The sequence below is a fragment of the Aythya fuligula genome, chromosome 6 (genome assembly GCF_009819795.1).
Source record: "Aythya fuligula isolate bAytFul2 chromosome 6, bAytFul2.pri, whole genome shotgun sequence".
In the NCBI taxonomy this organism is placed as follows: Eukaryota; Metazoa; Chordata; class Aves; order Anseriformes; family Anatidae; genus Aythya; species Aythya fuligula.
In genome coordinates this window covers 34,839,092-34,853,266 of record NC_045564.1, presented here as the reverse complement: position 1 = coordinate 34,853,266, position 14,175 = coordinate 34,839,092, and the positions used below count along the sequence as shown (strand labels likewise).

Below are 14,175 nucleotides of genomic sequence, written 5' to 3'. Positions count from 1 at the left end.
TGGATCATCTGAAATGCAAGAGGTTTGTGAGCACCTGAACAGGCAAAGTCTGGTGGTACCAATAAATTAGTGTCTCTGGTTTTGGCTGCAATAAAGTTTTTTTTTTTTTTTTTTTCCTTTGTAGAGGCTCATATGAAACTGTGTTTTGGATTTTTGATGAAAATACTGGTGATAACACAGCGATGTTTCAATTGCTGCAGAGCAGAGCTCACCCAGAGCCAAGGACTGCTCAGCTCCTCGTGCTGCCCTGCCGGCCAGGGGCTGGGGGTGCCCCAGGGACTGGGAGGGGACACAGCCAGGACAGCTGGGTCAGGCTGGCCAAAGGGATGCCCCACAACATGGGGTGTCATGCTCAGCAATAACACCAGGGTAAAGAAGAAGGAAGGGTGGATATTCAGAGTGATGGCATTTGTCTTCCCAAGGAACCATACGACATGATGAGCCCTGCCTTCCTGGAGGAGGCTGAACACCTGCCTGCTGATTGGAAGCAGCAAATGGATTCCTTGGTTTGATTTGCTTGTGTACACAGCTTTTGCTTTACCTAGTAAGTTGTCCTTATCTTACCCCACAAGTTCTTGCACTTTTACCTTCTGATTCTCTCCCCCTTCCCAGCTGGGAAGAGTGAGCGAGCGGCTGAGTGGTGCTCAGCTGCCTGCTGGGGCTGATCCACAACCATCTCACAACCCATTGTCATTTTAACTGAATTACATCAGTGATGTGAGTTCACCTCTTTCTCTGCATGAGTCTGCAAGGGGGAGAGACATCACAGTGCCCTAGTCACAGACACAAACCAGTGCACGCCATGGGGGAATGCAGGTGGGAAGAAATCTGAACTGAATAATGGAGCCTCTAGTGTCTAATAAGGTACTTCACTGTGTCTTTCTCAGTTACCCACCTGCCAATTTCACAAAACACATTGGAAGTACTCACTACTCTTAAAAATCTTAGAAACTGTCTCTGTTGAAACTGGATGAAATCAGCCCAATGGTCTAACACACCATTCAATCTGAAAATTAAAGCAGCAAATTAAAACTTCAGAATTGCTATTCCTGTAAATGGTATCTCGCCATTTTGAGAGCTTGAGATTGGTGATGCATATGCAGACTTACTAAATGTACTGCAATTTGAGCTGGCAAAAATTATATGCACTTTCCAGGTGAAACCCTAATTCCAAAAAAAAAAAAAAAAAAGTTAATTGACTTTTATATTTTAAAGAAAACAGAAATGAACTACTTTCTGAAAGGGAGGATTTGGGGATATTGATTCTTCCTCTCCCTTTCTCCCTCCCTCCCTCCCCCTCTCTCTTTTAAAATTATTTTCCACAGATGTATAAAAGGAGGAAGGATCAAAATCAACTGGGAGAAGGAGAAACTGAAAATGGAGAATCAAATCACTAATCAAAAGGCTTTGGTTAAAACAGTAAAATTTTGCAAAAAATAATAATTGGTTGCAAAACAATAAAATGGCAGCAAAGAAAACCATCCCTGTCATATCATGATGTCATGCTATAATAATATTTGTCTCCACAGAAAATTAATAATTCACTGGTACTTAAAGTTATGACAGAAACTTTTAATGGATTTCTGAAGCAACCAGAAATTTCCAGTCCTACTAGTAGATTATTTCACTTTAATAAATTACATTTTGTTAATCTTATGTCTGAATAATAACAGCATTACTTTCTCCTTTCCATTCAGATTTCAAATATAAAATGAATGACATTTTATTATGACATTTTGCTTATTCATCTTGTAAAATAGTTCATTTTCAAGGAATTTCTGAAAATTCCCAAATGGCTAAAAATAGGGGAAGAATTTTCTTAGAGTAATTGGAGTTGTTTTATTTTACATTCAATATTGAATTGATCCTTCTTCTTCAGTTCCCACCAGTACCAACTGTACCTTGACTCACCTAAGCTAGCTATGTCCATCCTTATGCAGCAAAATGGTGGAGTTATTATTTTTCTCAAACACTGTTAGCTAGCTTCTCTCATTTCCAGAAGGCTAAGGTAACAATTTTTTGCTTAGCAGACAACTACAGGACTTCCACCTCTATGATGGTTGGGTTGTATGTGAAAGCAGACATATCACACATTTTTCCATTCTTTTTAGCGTGTTTTATTCTTAGGTTTAAGATCTGGGCATTTTCTTGGATAACAAGATTTGTAACAAGATGAAAAGATTTTGGCACATTAAAAATAAGTTCTTCAGCTCCAACTTCCTATATCAAGAGAGAGAAGAAAAATGCAGACCGGCTTCTTGGCTTCACCCCGGACCTTGTCTTCTCCAAGAACTTGTGTTTCTCTTCAAGCTCAAGCTATATTTGTATTCCTGACAGAAAAGTAGCGGTATTTACAGTAAACACAAAAATGCTTATGTTTTCTTCTCTTTTATTTATTTATTTATTTATTTATTTATTTTATTTTATTCAGGCAATCCAATAAAACCTATTATCAGGGTTGCTTACATTGTAAAAAGCCCTTCTGATGCGTACAGATTTTCCTGTATTAACTCAACTCATGGGGGCTCCAATGCAAGTAGGGGGCCAAATTTCATCAATCCATGTGTGTCTTTATATATGAAGAAGTACTCTTGCAATGAATAATACATCAACAAGTAAAAATGCGCTGCCTTTCTCAGAACTCTTTCCTACAAAAGAGGTCATGGTCATGAGTCTGTTCTTACTTACTGACGTTTTTACATACATAAATGAAGACAATGATTCAAAGTAAAAACTTGAGGAGAGAATAAATACAGAGCAGCAGAAGTCGGGAGTTACAATGTAACTATAAAGGACAATATCAGCAAAACATTGCATTGGCCTCTACTGAGTTGGTCGTGATATAATTAATCCAGCCCAAATCCTTTTGTTAAGGAAATAACTAGTCAGATAACTTTAATGAGTTTTAAATTGCATGTTATACTTCACATTTTCTCTAAATTTAAATATTGGCAATAATTCCTTTTCTGAAATATTTTCTTCTATTATAATTTCAACAACTACAGTGCATGTAAGCCAAGATATGCCTTAGTGGAAGAAAAGAAACTTTGGATAATATATCATTAACCTTAGGCCATATTTTAATCTTCATTTCTAAAGGTTTCCCTTTCTGTACAGTTTATTCATTACATGCTGCCCGCTTACAACAAGCAAATTCAGCAAACATTATTTATCAGAGTTTCTTTGTAGGCTAATGGCTGCCTGGGTTTCCTGTTGTGCTGTGGAGGACAAACCAAGGAGGCAGATTCAACTGAAAATAAATGGTCAATGCCCAGGTTTGCAGTCTATTTCTTCAAAAATAGTGGAAATGCCCTTAAGAGCTCCAAGGACACATGGTTAAGTGTCCCAAGAGGAGACTAATTCTTGCTCTGACCTTTTATACTGGTTTGGTTATACTGTGTATTCAATTACCCAATTAAAAGAAAAAAAAAAAAAAAAAAAAAGGGGGAGAGAGATGAAGAAAGCAAGTGTATCTGCAACAACATCATGTCAATGCTTCTGATTCTTGAACTGAGTTTTTGCCTTATAGGCTACAATAGGCTCTCAGAAACTAATAATCCAACGACAAATGTACATATATACAGAGAGAGAGAGAGAATATCTGTACTGAATTAAACTTAAAATCATAACCATTTTTTTATGAAACTATATTTTTAAAATATTTTTTCCCATTATGTACTATCTGAATTTCCTGCTCGCTCCATACTTCTCTGTCTGAATAAACCTGGAAATAAAAAGTATGTCCTCATTTGAAGGAAGGAGGAGATTCTTTACATCAAAGGGTAAACAGTGCATTTCTATCTCAGTAAATGAGGTCTTTTTTTGTTATTACTCTACTGTACTTTTTTCTTTCTTTCCCTGGATACTGAAGTCTGAAACTAAATTATATGCACTTCATATTTTGAAGAATTGAAGAGGCATCTTTTGTGTGTATCATAATGTTTTAATAATCACAAGGGTTTAAATTTTGTAGTTTTGTAGGCAAATGTAGGACTTTCTTTTAACTAAAGGAATATTTTATCCTTTTTTGTTTCAGTGTATTAATTAATTGCATTGCATATTCCTTTTGTTAGATATATAAATGTTTCAAAGTCACACAAATCATAACAAAATTTAACACATTTCTCAAAAAATAAAAGGCATATTTTCAGAAACTTTAGCTACATACCAAAATTATTTTGAAAATATCTACTTATTTTGAATAATTTGCTCATTCTGTGATTACTAGAGATGCTGGATCTGTGGAGGACCTCCACTGGTCTTGTAGGTGTTTACCAATTTTCGGAATCTGCTTTCCTATAGCAGACTTTTTTCCTTGGTGTCACTGATGTCAAGTTGAGTTTTACAGTTGAGTGAATGGTACCACTTTTATGTCATGTAACTTCATTGGGAAAGTTAAAGTTTCATCAATACCATCAATCATCAATAAAATATAAAAATGTAAAGAGTTTTCAAGGCATTCTTACCTAACAAGATTTTGTTCCAAAAGAAACACAAAATTATCTTGACTACATCAGACTAATGATAATCCAAATTCAATGACCTATCTTACCTGAGTAAGAATTACTCATGTGACTAATACAAAGCTTGAAAGAATGGTTGTAATATTTCTTACAATTGTGCAACTATTTTCATGACTGAGAAATTATTGATCAGTTTTACTTTTACAAGAATTGATTGCATTTTCTTCCAAAATTCCATCATTAGTCTTTTTAAAGAAGGTCTGAAGACTGAATAGAATTACAAAATTCTTCTGTCAGGAAGAGAAAGATTAGATTACACTTGATATTTTATGTGAAGAAAATTGTGGCTATTTTGGTCATAAATATAGCCTATAAGAAAAAAAAAATACTGAATTTGGATTGCCAGCGCAATGCTATTATGCTAGAGTAATATAATATCCACACTGATATGATAGGTGCTTCCAAGAAAGTACAGATATATAACATGATGCAGTACACTCTGTAGATGAAACACTTTCTCTTAATATATATCCTGCATAACAATTCCAGTATAATAAACGGTGGGTGGATTTCTTATTATTGATTTTGCCATCTCAGACAGTTGGAGGTCAGCGTGCATTTACACAGGACAGACTACAAATCCCAGTAGTTATAAGCACACTGCTTCGGCCCTTTTTTATCATATAGTTGGAACAACAGTAAACACAGAGAATAATAATCCTTAGATCTTAGCAATTTCTTTTATTGTCTTTTTATTATATACAATCTTTTGGTGTGAAAGCCCTTAAGAGAAACAAAATCAATAGGACACTATGAAACTGTAATAGGAGTCTATAGAAATCACTCTAAAAACCATCAGATATAATAGAAAGTGATAATATCTCCATAGGGCTTTTTTTTTTTTTTTTTTTTTTTTCTAGGGCATAGAATATAATAATTATTTAAAAAAGGTAAAAAGCTGGTTTGCTTTTTCCTGGTAAATGGTCTTATATTCTGCAAGGGCTGAGGGAGAAAGCTCTGAACATATCCTCTAAATGTAAATGCAGTGGCAAGGCTCCAACTTGGGCATGGCAGGGAAGTTCAGCCCTAAAACGGGAAGTTCCTCCTAAAGGACTCACAGATGAAAACCCTTCTAGAGGGTTAGCAGAGCTGCAAAAGGGGAAATGCTAAAAAAAAAAAAAAAAAAAAAAAAAAAAAAAAAAAAAAAAAGCAGGAAAAACAGGAATGCTTAAGAGTTTATTTCTCCAAGTAGTTTGAGATCACTGGGTGCTAAATTTCTAATGCAATTTCTGAGATACCATGCTGCATCTAGCCCTTTTGCAGAATAAATAGATGACACGGCTCCTTTAGAGAACCACCAGTGGTTTTCTATTTATCTCTTGGAAAGAAATCAGAACAAAGTGGTTTACTTTTCTGCAGAACATTTTTGTGTGTTTTTGATATGAAACTGCACAATTCTATCACAGTTTGAGAAGTTTAACTGTGTAAGATCCCTTTCCATAATGGCATATCCTGATGAGCTGATTACTCACACAATATAAAATAGTAACAACACTAGGAGCACCAGAAAAAAGTTATATTTATTTATTTTCTATGGTTAGTGATACTCTCAAAGCCTTTCAAGTAGTTTGAGTGTTGATGACAGAACAGCTCTGAACAAAACTTACCTAGAGTCAGTGAGAACCTAGACTTTGATTTGTTTATTTAATCCTGATTTAGCTAGATAATAAAGCCAGTGCTGAATTTTAAGTATATGAATATTTCTGTTAAATCTGATGAGCTTAACATTATGTATACAAATCCATTTCCAGATCAGGATATATGTTAATTATATTAAACAGAGATATAATTTCTCCAATAGACTTCCTTTTTTCAACTAATAAATTCACAATGGGAAGACTCAGAATGACTACTTTAAAATTATATTCAAAGATAAGTAAAAGCTTCAGTGACTTGTTGGGTTAGAGACTGGAATATTCCCTGTCAACTTTAACACTTCTGAAACCTGTAACCATAGGCACTTCGTATGGTTTAGCTTCTGGTATCTCATCAAGGTATTTTGAATCCCTATATGCAGACACCTGTCTTTCCTGTGAAGTCTATTCAGGCTACTAGCTTAGGATAGATAAAACATCTGAGTTAAATTCCTATAGAATCTGAAATATGTGGTGAACATCTCCTTTGCTAACAACAAAAGATGGTGTCAAACCCTCCCCTCCTCCTAGTAGGTACACATTTATTGAACTGAATGCAACAAAGATCCATTTACACTATACTTGCATTTCGTTATTATTCCTCCTATCATTTATGTAGTTAACAGTGGAACAGTGTTTATAGTTTTGTTTAGCAATTTTTGTAGCAACACTGAAAACAATCTTTTTGGCAGTGCTACCTTTTTTTTGCTAAATACCTAAAATGGACCAGACTGACTGCTGAACTGATTCATAGCAAAGGTAATACTGAGCACATTATTGTTCTATTTCCTTGCAATATTTCAGCCATGGAAACACCACTTCAGCCCATATATTCATCAGAATGTTTTAGTGTACCTTTTACATTTTCATTATTCTCTTTGCTCCATTAATAGAACTATTTGCATGAAAGAAAGAACAAATTGTCTTCTAACTGGTCTATTACAAGGTACATTAATGAATATAGGGAACTTTATTAGTACTTTTATGGTGTACCCGTTCACTTCAGATTGTCATTGGTGTTATTGCTATAATAGGTTGCTTCACAGACATCTGAAAGTGCTATTAGGTACTACAAACAATTCATCACAGCACAAAATTTACACCTGTACTGCTCTCTTTCGTTGTAAAATAAGTATTTTCAGAGGAACATTTACCACCAGTCATTTGATGGCAACTGATAGTTAGACATCTTAAATATATTTGCCAAGTCAGGTGCCTCAAGTTCTGCTAGTCACTGCAGAGTGACAATTTTTTTTTTTCAAAGAAAAAACAGCAGTAAAATGAGTTTTGGAGGGCAGAATATTAACTTAACATTTTATTACATTAAATAAATGATATCCTGTAAAAAAAAAAAAAAAAAAAAAAAAAAAAAAAAAAAAAAAAGCTTTTCTATAAAGTACTGCATTAAAGTTAACACAATATTGAATATTACACCTCGGCATAGTCACTAACATTTTAGATCCTCACAAGGAGGAAGCTTCCAGAGATACTTTTGGGAATTTGGCTTGAACAAACATAGATAAATTAAACCTTACTTTAAAAGGGAAGATGATCTTCCAGCACGACTCATACTTGATGGGTTTTCATTTTTTTTTCAAGGCTGACCATCACCATTGAGTATTAGAAATGAAAAGGCAAATTTAAATTCCATGATAATTGTTCACTTTTGTTATCCACAGATCAGTGAAGGTTATGGACAACCTTTGGGTAGGGTGGATGTAAATATCTTATAAAGGAGAGAAAATATGTTAATTCTACAGCAATTTCTCACACTCTCACAAAGCAGCATCATGTTTTCTTGTGTTATATGCTACATACTGGACAGGGTTGCAATCCTTTCATAAATAGTCCAAAGTTATGGGAACTTAAATCAAAACTTTAAAGAAGAATAGTTTAAAGAGATTTTTAATATGTTTTAATATGTAAATTATATGTAAATAAGAGATTAACTTTATAAATAATAATATGTAATAATATGTATAATATGTAAATTATATGTAAATAAGAAATTAAGAAATTAATATGTAAAAAAGATATTTTTTAATATTTAATAAAGAGATTTTTAACAATGCATTATTCATATATATGACATTTCCATCAATGGTAATGGCACAATATAACTTTCCTATAATTTAACTTATATTTTTCATTGTCAAAGTTAATTTTTTAAAATTAATATGTATCATTAAAATTCTAAATAGTTTGTCCTCTTTTTCATTTCTGGAAGAAATACAGATTCCTCTATTCAAAAGGAAGCTAAAAAGCATTTTGCAAGATTGTGTCTTACTCTTTATCTGGTTTAAGACAAATGATTGCAAGTGGGGCACGAAGATTTAGTCACCTTGCTCAGTGGGACCTATCAATTACAGTGATGGGACTGTGATAAATATTTACAAATGTGCATGTTACAGATATCTTTGACATGACCTAATTTTACTTCACATTCATAATCAGTCCATTCATAATAATTTATCAACTTTTTTTTTTTTTTTAAAGTACTGTTTGTCAAAAAGATTTGAAGAAAACTTAATCTGGTAAAAGGTTTTAAACATCTCAGAAGTACAATGAGTTTGAAGTTAGCATTAATGTTTATATTCATGAAAATCATTATTGTCTGAGCATTTCATGCTGTTTTTTTTTTTTTTTTTTTTTTTCCAAGTTGATAACATAGGCTGACGTACCACGATGCATTTTTTATTAAGTGTTTGATTATTCAGTTTGATTTTCTGAAGGCTTTAGTGTCTAATTTACTCAGGAGGGAGGGGATCAGCTTAAACTTTATACAGAAAAATTAGAATAACACGTTTTATATAGACCTGTTACAGTATGGCATGACAATACATAGCCAATCTTCAGGACACCATAGTAGTAATCTCAGTTTATGACAAGCATCAGTGTGACAGAGCATATTAGATTGTTAAGAATACCTAAAAAGGAATACAAACTTTATATAGAATCCTCAAAATCTAAGAAGGAGGAAAGGAGATACACTGTCACCAGATGTATCTCCCATTTTGGTGTTAATTTGGCAACATTTATATTACAAAGACTGTCTCACTGCTGTAATTACATAGTTTTTCATTCCAGAGTTCAGCATTATTCTACTGACATTTTCTAATCTACTAGTACAATTTTACATCACGTGAAAATTAGCTCACCTTTTCTGATGTTGATATATCAGAATGTATATATATATATATATAGCCTATATATATATAAAGTATATATATATATACTTTCCCAACTCTTCAAGGTTTATAAAAAGATCACAGAATCACAGAATGGCCAAAGTTGTAAGGGACCTCTGAAGATTATCTAGTCCCCCCGGCAATAATCTACAATAAACTAGATAATCTAGTTTAAGTGCTATGTCTAATATTTTGCTTTCTATTGCAGTAATACATGGCATGGTAGATTGAATATGAATTACCTGTTGTTTAACATTAGGACAGACTAATAACTACCACTGAAGAATTTCTATGGAAGTAAAGAGAGAAGTTGTATGCAAAGAAACATTACTATCAAACCTTTTAGTTCTTTGACTAAATCTTGAATACTGTTCAGGAATGGGAATATTCACACTATAAAGTGCAGAAATATCTCCCACTCTATTTATTTATATTGTTCACAGCCTGGATAAAATACTGCTTACCAAATTTTTCTTTGAGGATGGTAGCACTTAGACTGGAGGAGATGCAGCTAATTGTAATGTCATTTATTCTTTATGTTATTCTTTATTTTGATATCCTTTATACTTCTGCTTTGTTAGAGATATTTAAAGTACCCAAATGAAAGGTAAGTTTCAATAAGTACGTGTAAGAAAAAAAAATAACAAACGTAAAACTAAAACTAAAACTCTCTCTCTATATTATAGTAGGAAGGAATTATGGGTTTTTGAACTGGAGTAACTTATGTGGAAAGTAGCCAGAAATGGAGGTAAATTACATCAACATGGATTTATCTCTGTATTTAGTTTAAAGTTTTATAATATTGTAACAAATTATTTTAAAACTCAGAGCACAGCAACCATGAACAGCAAGATAGAAAGTCTCAAACATTTTTTTTTTCCTGTTATTAAGCCTCTGACATTCATAAATCACCAGGAAGACTGACCAGATATTCTGAAGCCTGTCTAATTTATCATTGCACTGATACGTTACACTTTCTAAACTTGCTTGTTCATTCTGATCATTATACTAATTTGAAATGGCAAGATAAATGCTTGTATTGATTTCATTAAGACAGTATTTTTTGCCATTCAAAGGACTGTTTAATTTTTTTCCCCTTGGGTTTAGGCACCAGCTCCAAAAAGCATCTGTGCATAAAGTTTAACATGTGCTTACTTTACCTTAAGTTTAAGCATCTACTGAAAGCATGAAAGCATTTAAATAATGTACTTAAATGCCTTCAGCATGGAAACCTCCTTATCAGCATTTTTTATAGTGAGCTATTGATTGCAGCCAGCCTTGCTGTCACCCATGGCTCCTGGCTCTCCAGAGCAGCACACTCCCTGCTCCCAGCCATGGTCCAGCCATACCAGGGTAGTGTTTCCACCCTGCCAAGAGGAGACCTACATAACTGATCAAAAATACATTTCATTTAGGTTCTGTGTCTGTCTTTACATTATTGGCTGAATCTAACATGCAGTGATAAAAGTGAAACTGTGTTTTTCAAAACCAAGAAATACTTTGAAAAATTAGATGTTATGTCAATTGAATGAACAGAATTGGTTACTTCTGCAAAATCCATTGGTTTGCTGAATTTCCCCAAAACACCTGAGCCCCTCCCCCAGGTTTAATGGATAGTAAATGTCTCAAGCTATGCAGTAGAAATAAATGCTTCTCCAAATGTTCTTTGTCCTAATTATACAGCTGTTTAAAGAATATATGACATTTATAGAGATGCAAAAAATCTAAAGTTAGAAATGAAGCCTCTTGGCAGGCCACCACACTCAGAAGACATGTCAACCTACAGTGTAAACCCAGCTAAATATTGCCATAAATAGCTGAGGGAAAGGGGAAAGCTTTGCTATTTACCAAGGGGTAAAGCTTATTTAAATAATATTCTTGATTCTTGCTGCTGCCAGTTCTCCTTTCCAAGGTCTACAACCTTTCTTTTTTTTTTTTTTTTTTTTCTCACTATTCCTCTGGGATTCACAGAGATATCTGCTCTTAATAAAATCCCTCAGAAAATTTCTTATATGAAGTGACGAAGGAAAGGGTTGCTCCAACAGTTCAATGCTGGATTTGTGCTAGTCCTTGTTTTGATGCACGTTTCTCTGCTATCTTTGCTTTCTCTGATTGAGCTCAAGTCAAAAAAACATCATCACTATATCTTTGCATTAAAGTCACTTCAGTTTTTTTCAGAGTTGACTATGATATCATGTTATATCAGGGATAGTTTAAAATATTTATTTATAATACAGGAGCACCCAGGACTATAAACCAAAAACTTGATTTCCATTGTGCTAGGCATTATACTGACAAAAAATTAAAGGATAACTTTCCTTTACACAGCTTTCAAGATGATTGAAAAAAATGATTGGAATATCTTTAAACAGTATTTAAGCTTAAGTAGTTCTCTGTTGGCTGATGATTTGTGAATCATTTCGCTTTTCCTATGAAATTTCTTAAACTAAAGCTTAATTTTAATATAGTTGACTTGATTGGACTTTAGCTTGTACTTAATTACTTGAATTAGGTCCTACTAAATAGCTCTGCAAATATTGATAAATTGTGTAATCTTTCCGTACAAGGAATATGATCAAGGAAAACACATCAACAAATGAGAGTCAACATTACAATGAAACAAATACTTCTGCTGTCCAGGTATCGTTTACTCTTTAAACAGTGGTCCATCTAAAAGACTCAGTATTTGAAAGACTGTCACTTATCAAGTAAAGAGTCCAAATATGTTAATCTCAAAGGATTACAAGCAGTACAAATGGAAACAAACTTTCTAGCTCTTTTCTAAATTAAACAATTAACTCTAATATTCACATCCTCAGAGACATTTCAGTTGAGCTAGCATGTCTAATTTATAATCAATGATTAACAGAAGATGCAACTAATTTGTCTTTGTTATTTGATTTTGCCACAGTCAAATTTACTCAGTAAAATGGATTGAAACAACGTTCTAAAGACTGGTGAGCATTGAATTAGAAATCTGGTATAGGGCTTCTTTGTATGCTAGCACTAAATAGATGTAATACAGGACAGTATCTCTTGCATTAAGTAGTTTTAACAAATTAATTTTGACCCATGAGCCTAATAAAGTCTGTTAAGTAGACCCAGCATCTCTGTTAAGTTGTACGGAGACTGAATATTTAATTATTTTTTTAATTGTCTGATAAATTTGAAATTGAGAAAGTAACAGCCTTGAAATTCTTAAAATATATTTTCAACCCTGTGTGTCATTAAGCATTACTCTAGTGATTTTATTGCATTCAAGAGGTTACAAAGTCAAGCCCAGACACCCCTGATTGAATGAAAATTGCACATTAGTTCAAGAAAAATAGTTTTCCAGAGGTTAAAGTACCAGTCCAAGGAAGCCAAGATACATTTTCAGGCATATTTAGAATGGTGATTAGGCAGTAGAAGAGCTAAAAAAGATAGGCAGCTTTAATAATGAGAAAATACATTGCACTGAAGTACAGCTCTATAGCTAGTTGGAGTCATTCTTATAGTAAAGGAATGTGAGATTTCAGGTGTTTGTATATAAAGAATTTTCACTTTCATAGTCATCTTCAGTGCTAAACATGGAGACGTAAATGTTAAAATAAGAGGTAGTAGTGCTGCAAGTATGCTGGTAGCACCAAGCTGGCTGCACTTGCTCTCCCAGCTCTCCCAGTTCCCACTGATGCATGGGCTCTGTGTGCAAGAAACAGCCTACCCTTGGTTAGTTTTGGGGTTTAAGAGCCTTTTCGCACACACTTCGTCTGATGTACATGAATAGGTCCATAGAAACATCTCATACCTGCAACACCATGTCCTGCCTTCCCCAGCCTTTGCCATCCCCCTATCCCAAAGGAGTCCACTGAACTGGATCAGTGAATACCTGTACTGCCACAAGGCAAGAAGGTGCGGGGAATGAAGAAATACCAGGGACATAGAGATGCAACTAGACCTCTGGCTAGCAGCATTTCATTATTCAAGAGCATCTCAAATATAAAGGTTTTGAATGATTTAATTTCTCAACAGTGCCACTGAAGTTAGTAATAAATGAGGCTGATATTTCTTAGAAAGATCCTTCCAGAGAAAAAAAAGAAGTCTTAACAAGAATCATGAATGAACAGAAAAGAGACTTTGCTACTGAGGGAAAGGAAAATGTTCTCTTTCCAGGAAATTGTCTGGTCAAAGATGTAGCTGTGCAGAGACAGATTAACAGGACACCAAAGAGAAGAAATGTAGTGTTATGTTGGGAGATGCACGTGTTCATACTGTGCATCTACATTTGCACGTTTACATGTAGCAGAAAGATAAGTACGACAGTGTTGATAGTAGAAGATTCAATTTAATTCATAGAAATATAAATTAAATGTCCAGTAAAATAGAATAACTCAAATAATCTTACTGTGGCATGTGCTAATCACACAGAATTACTCAGTTCATCAACTCCAGGTCTTAGTTCTACCTTCATACCTGTTAGTACATTGTTTTTATCATGCAGCTTTCTCACTGTTCAGGAGTACATGTACCACAACCCAATATTTTGCTGCAAATGTTTTTCAAAATGGTTTAAACTAAAAACATCTACAGTTTATGGGCATGCAGTGCAACAGGCCTCTTAACAAAATCAGTTTCTCTCTTTTTTTTTTTTTTTTTTTTAATTTTCAGTAATAATCCAATAATCCAAACAGAACACCAGCCCTAATAACTCTAGCTGAGTCATCTTATCTCTTCAAGTAATTATTTTAACTGAGAAAAAAATAAAAGTATTTCTGAAAGCACTCTCTCCAGAGGATGGTTCCGCACTGGACACAGAAGGACAGATACTAATCAGCCGCAGTAAAATAAAAA

At 33.9% G+C, this 14,175-nt stretch overlaps 1 protein-coding gene across 6 annotated transcripts in view; it reads right to left on the bottom strand.

Annotated features, from left to right (window-relative positions):
- KYNU (kynureninase) overlaps positions 1-14,175 on the bottom strand; it is a 156,266-nt gene that overhangs the window by 105,832 nt on the left and 36,259 nt on the right. The gene's annotated exons all lie outside the window — the stretch shown is intronic.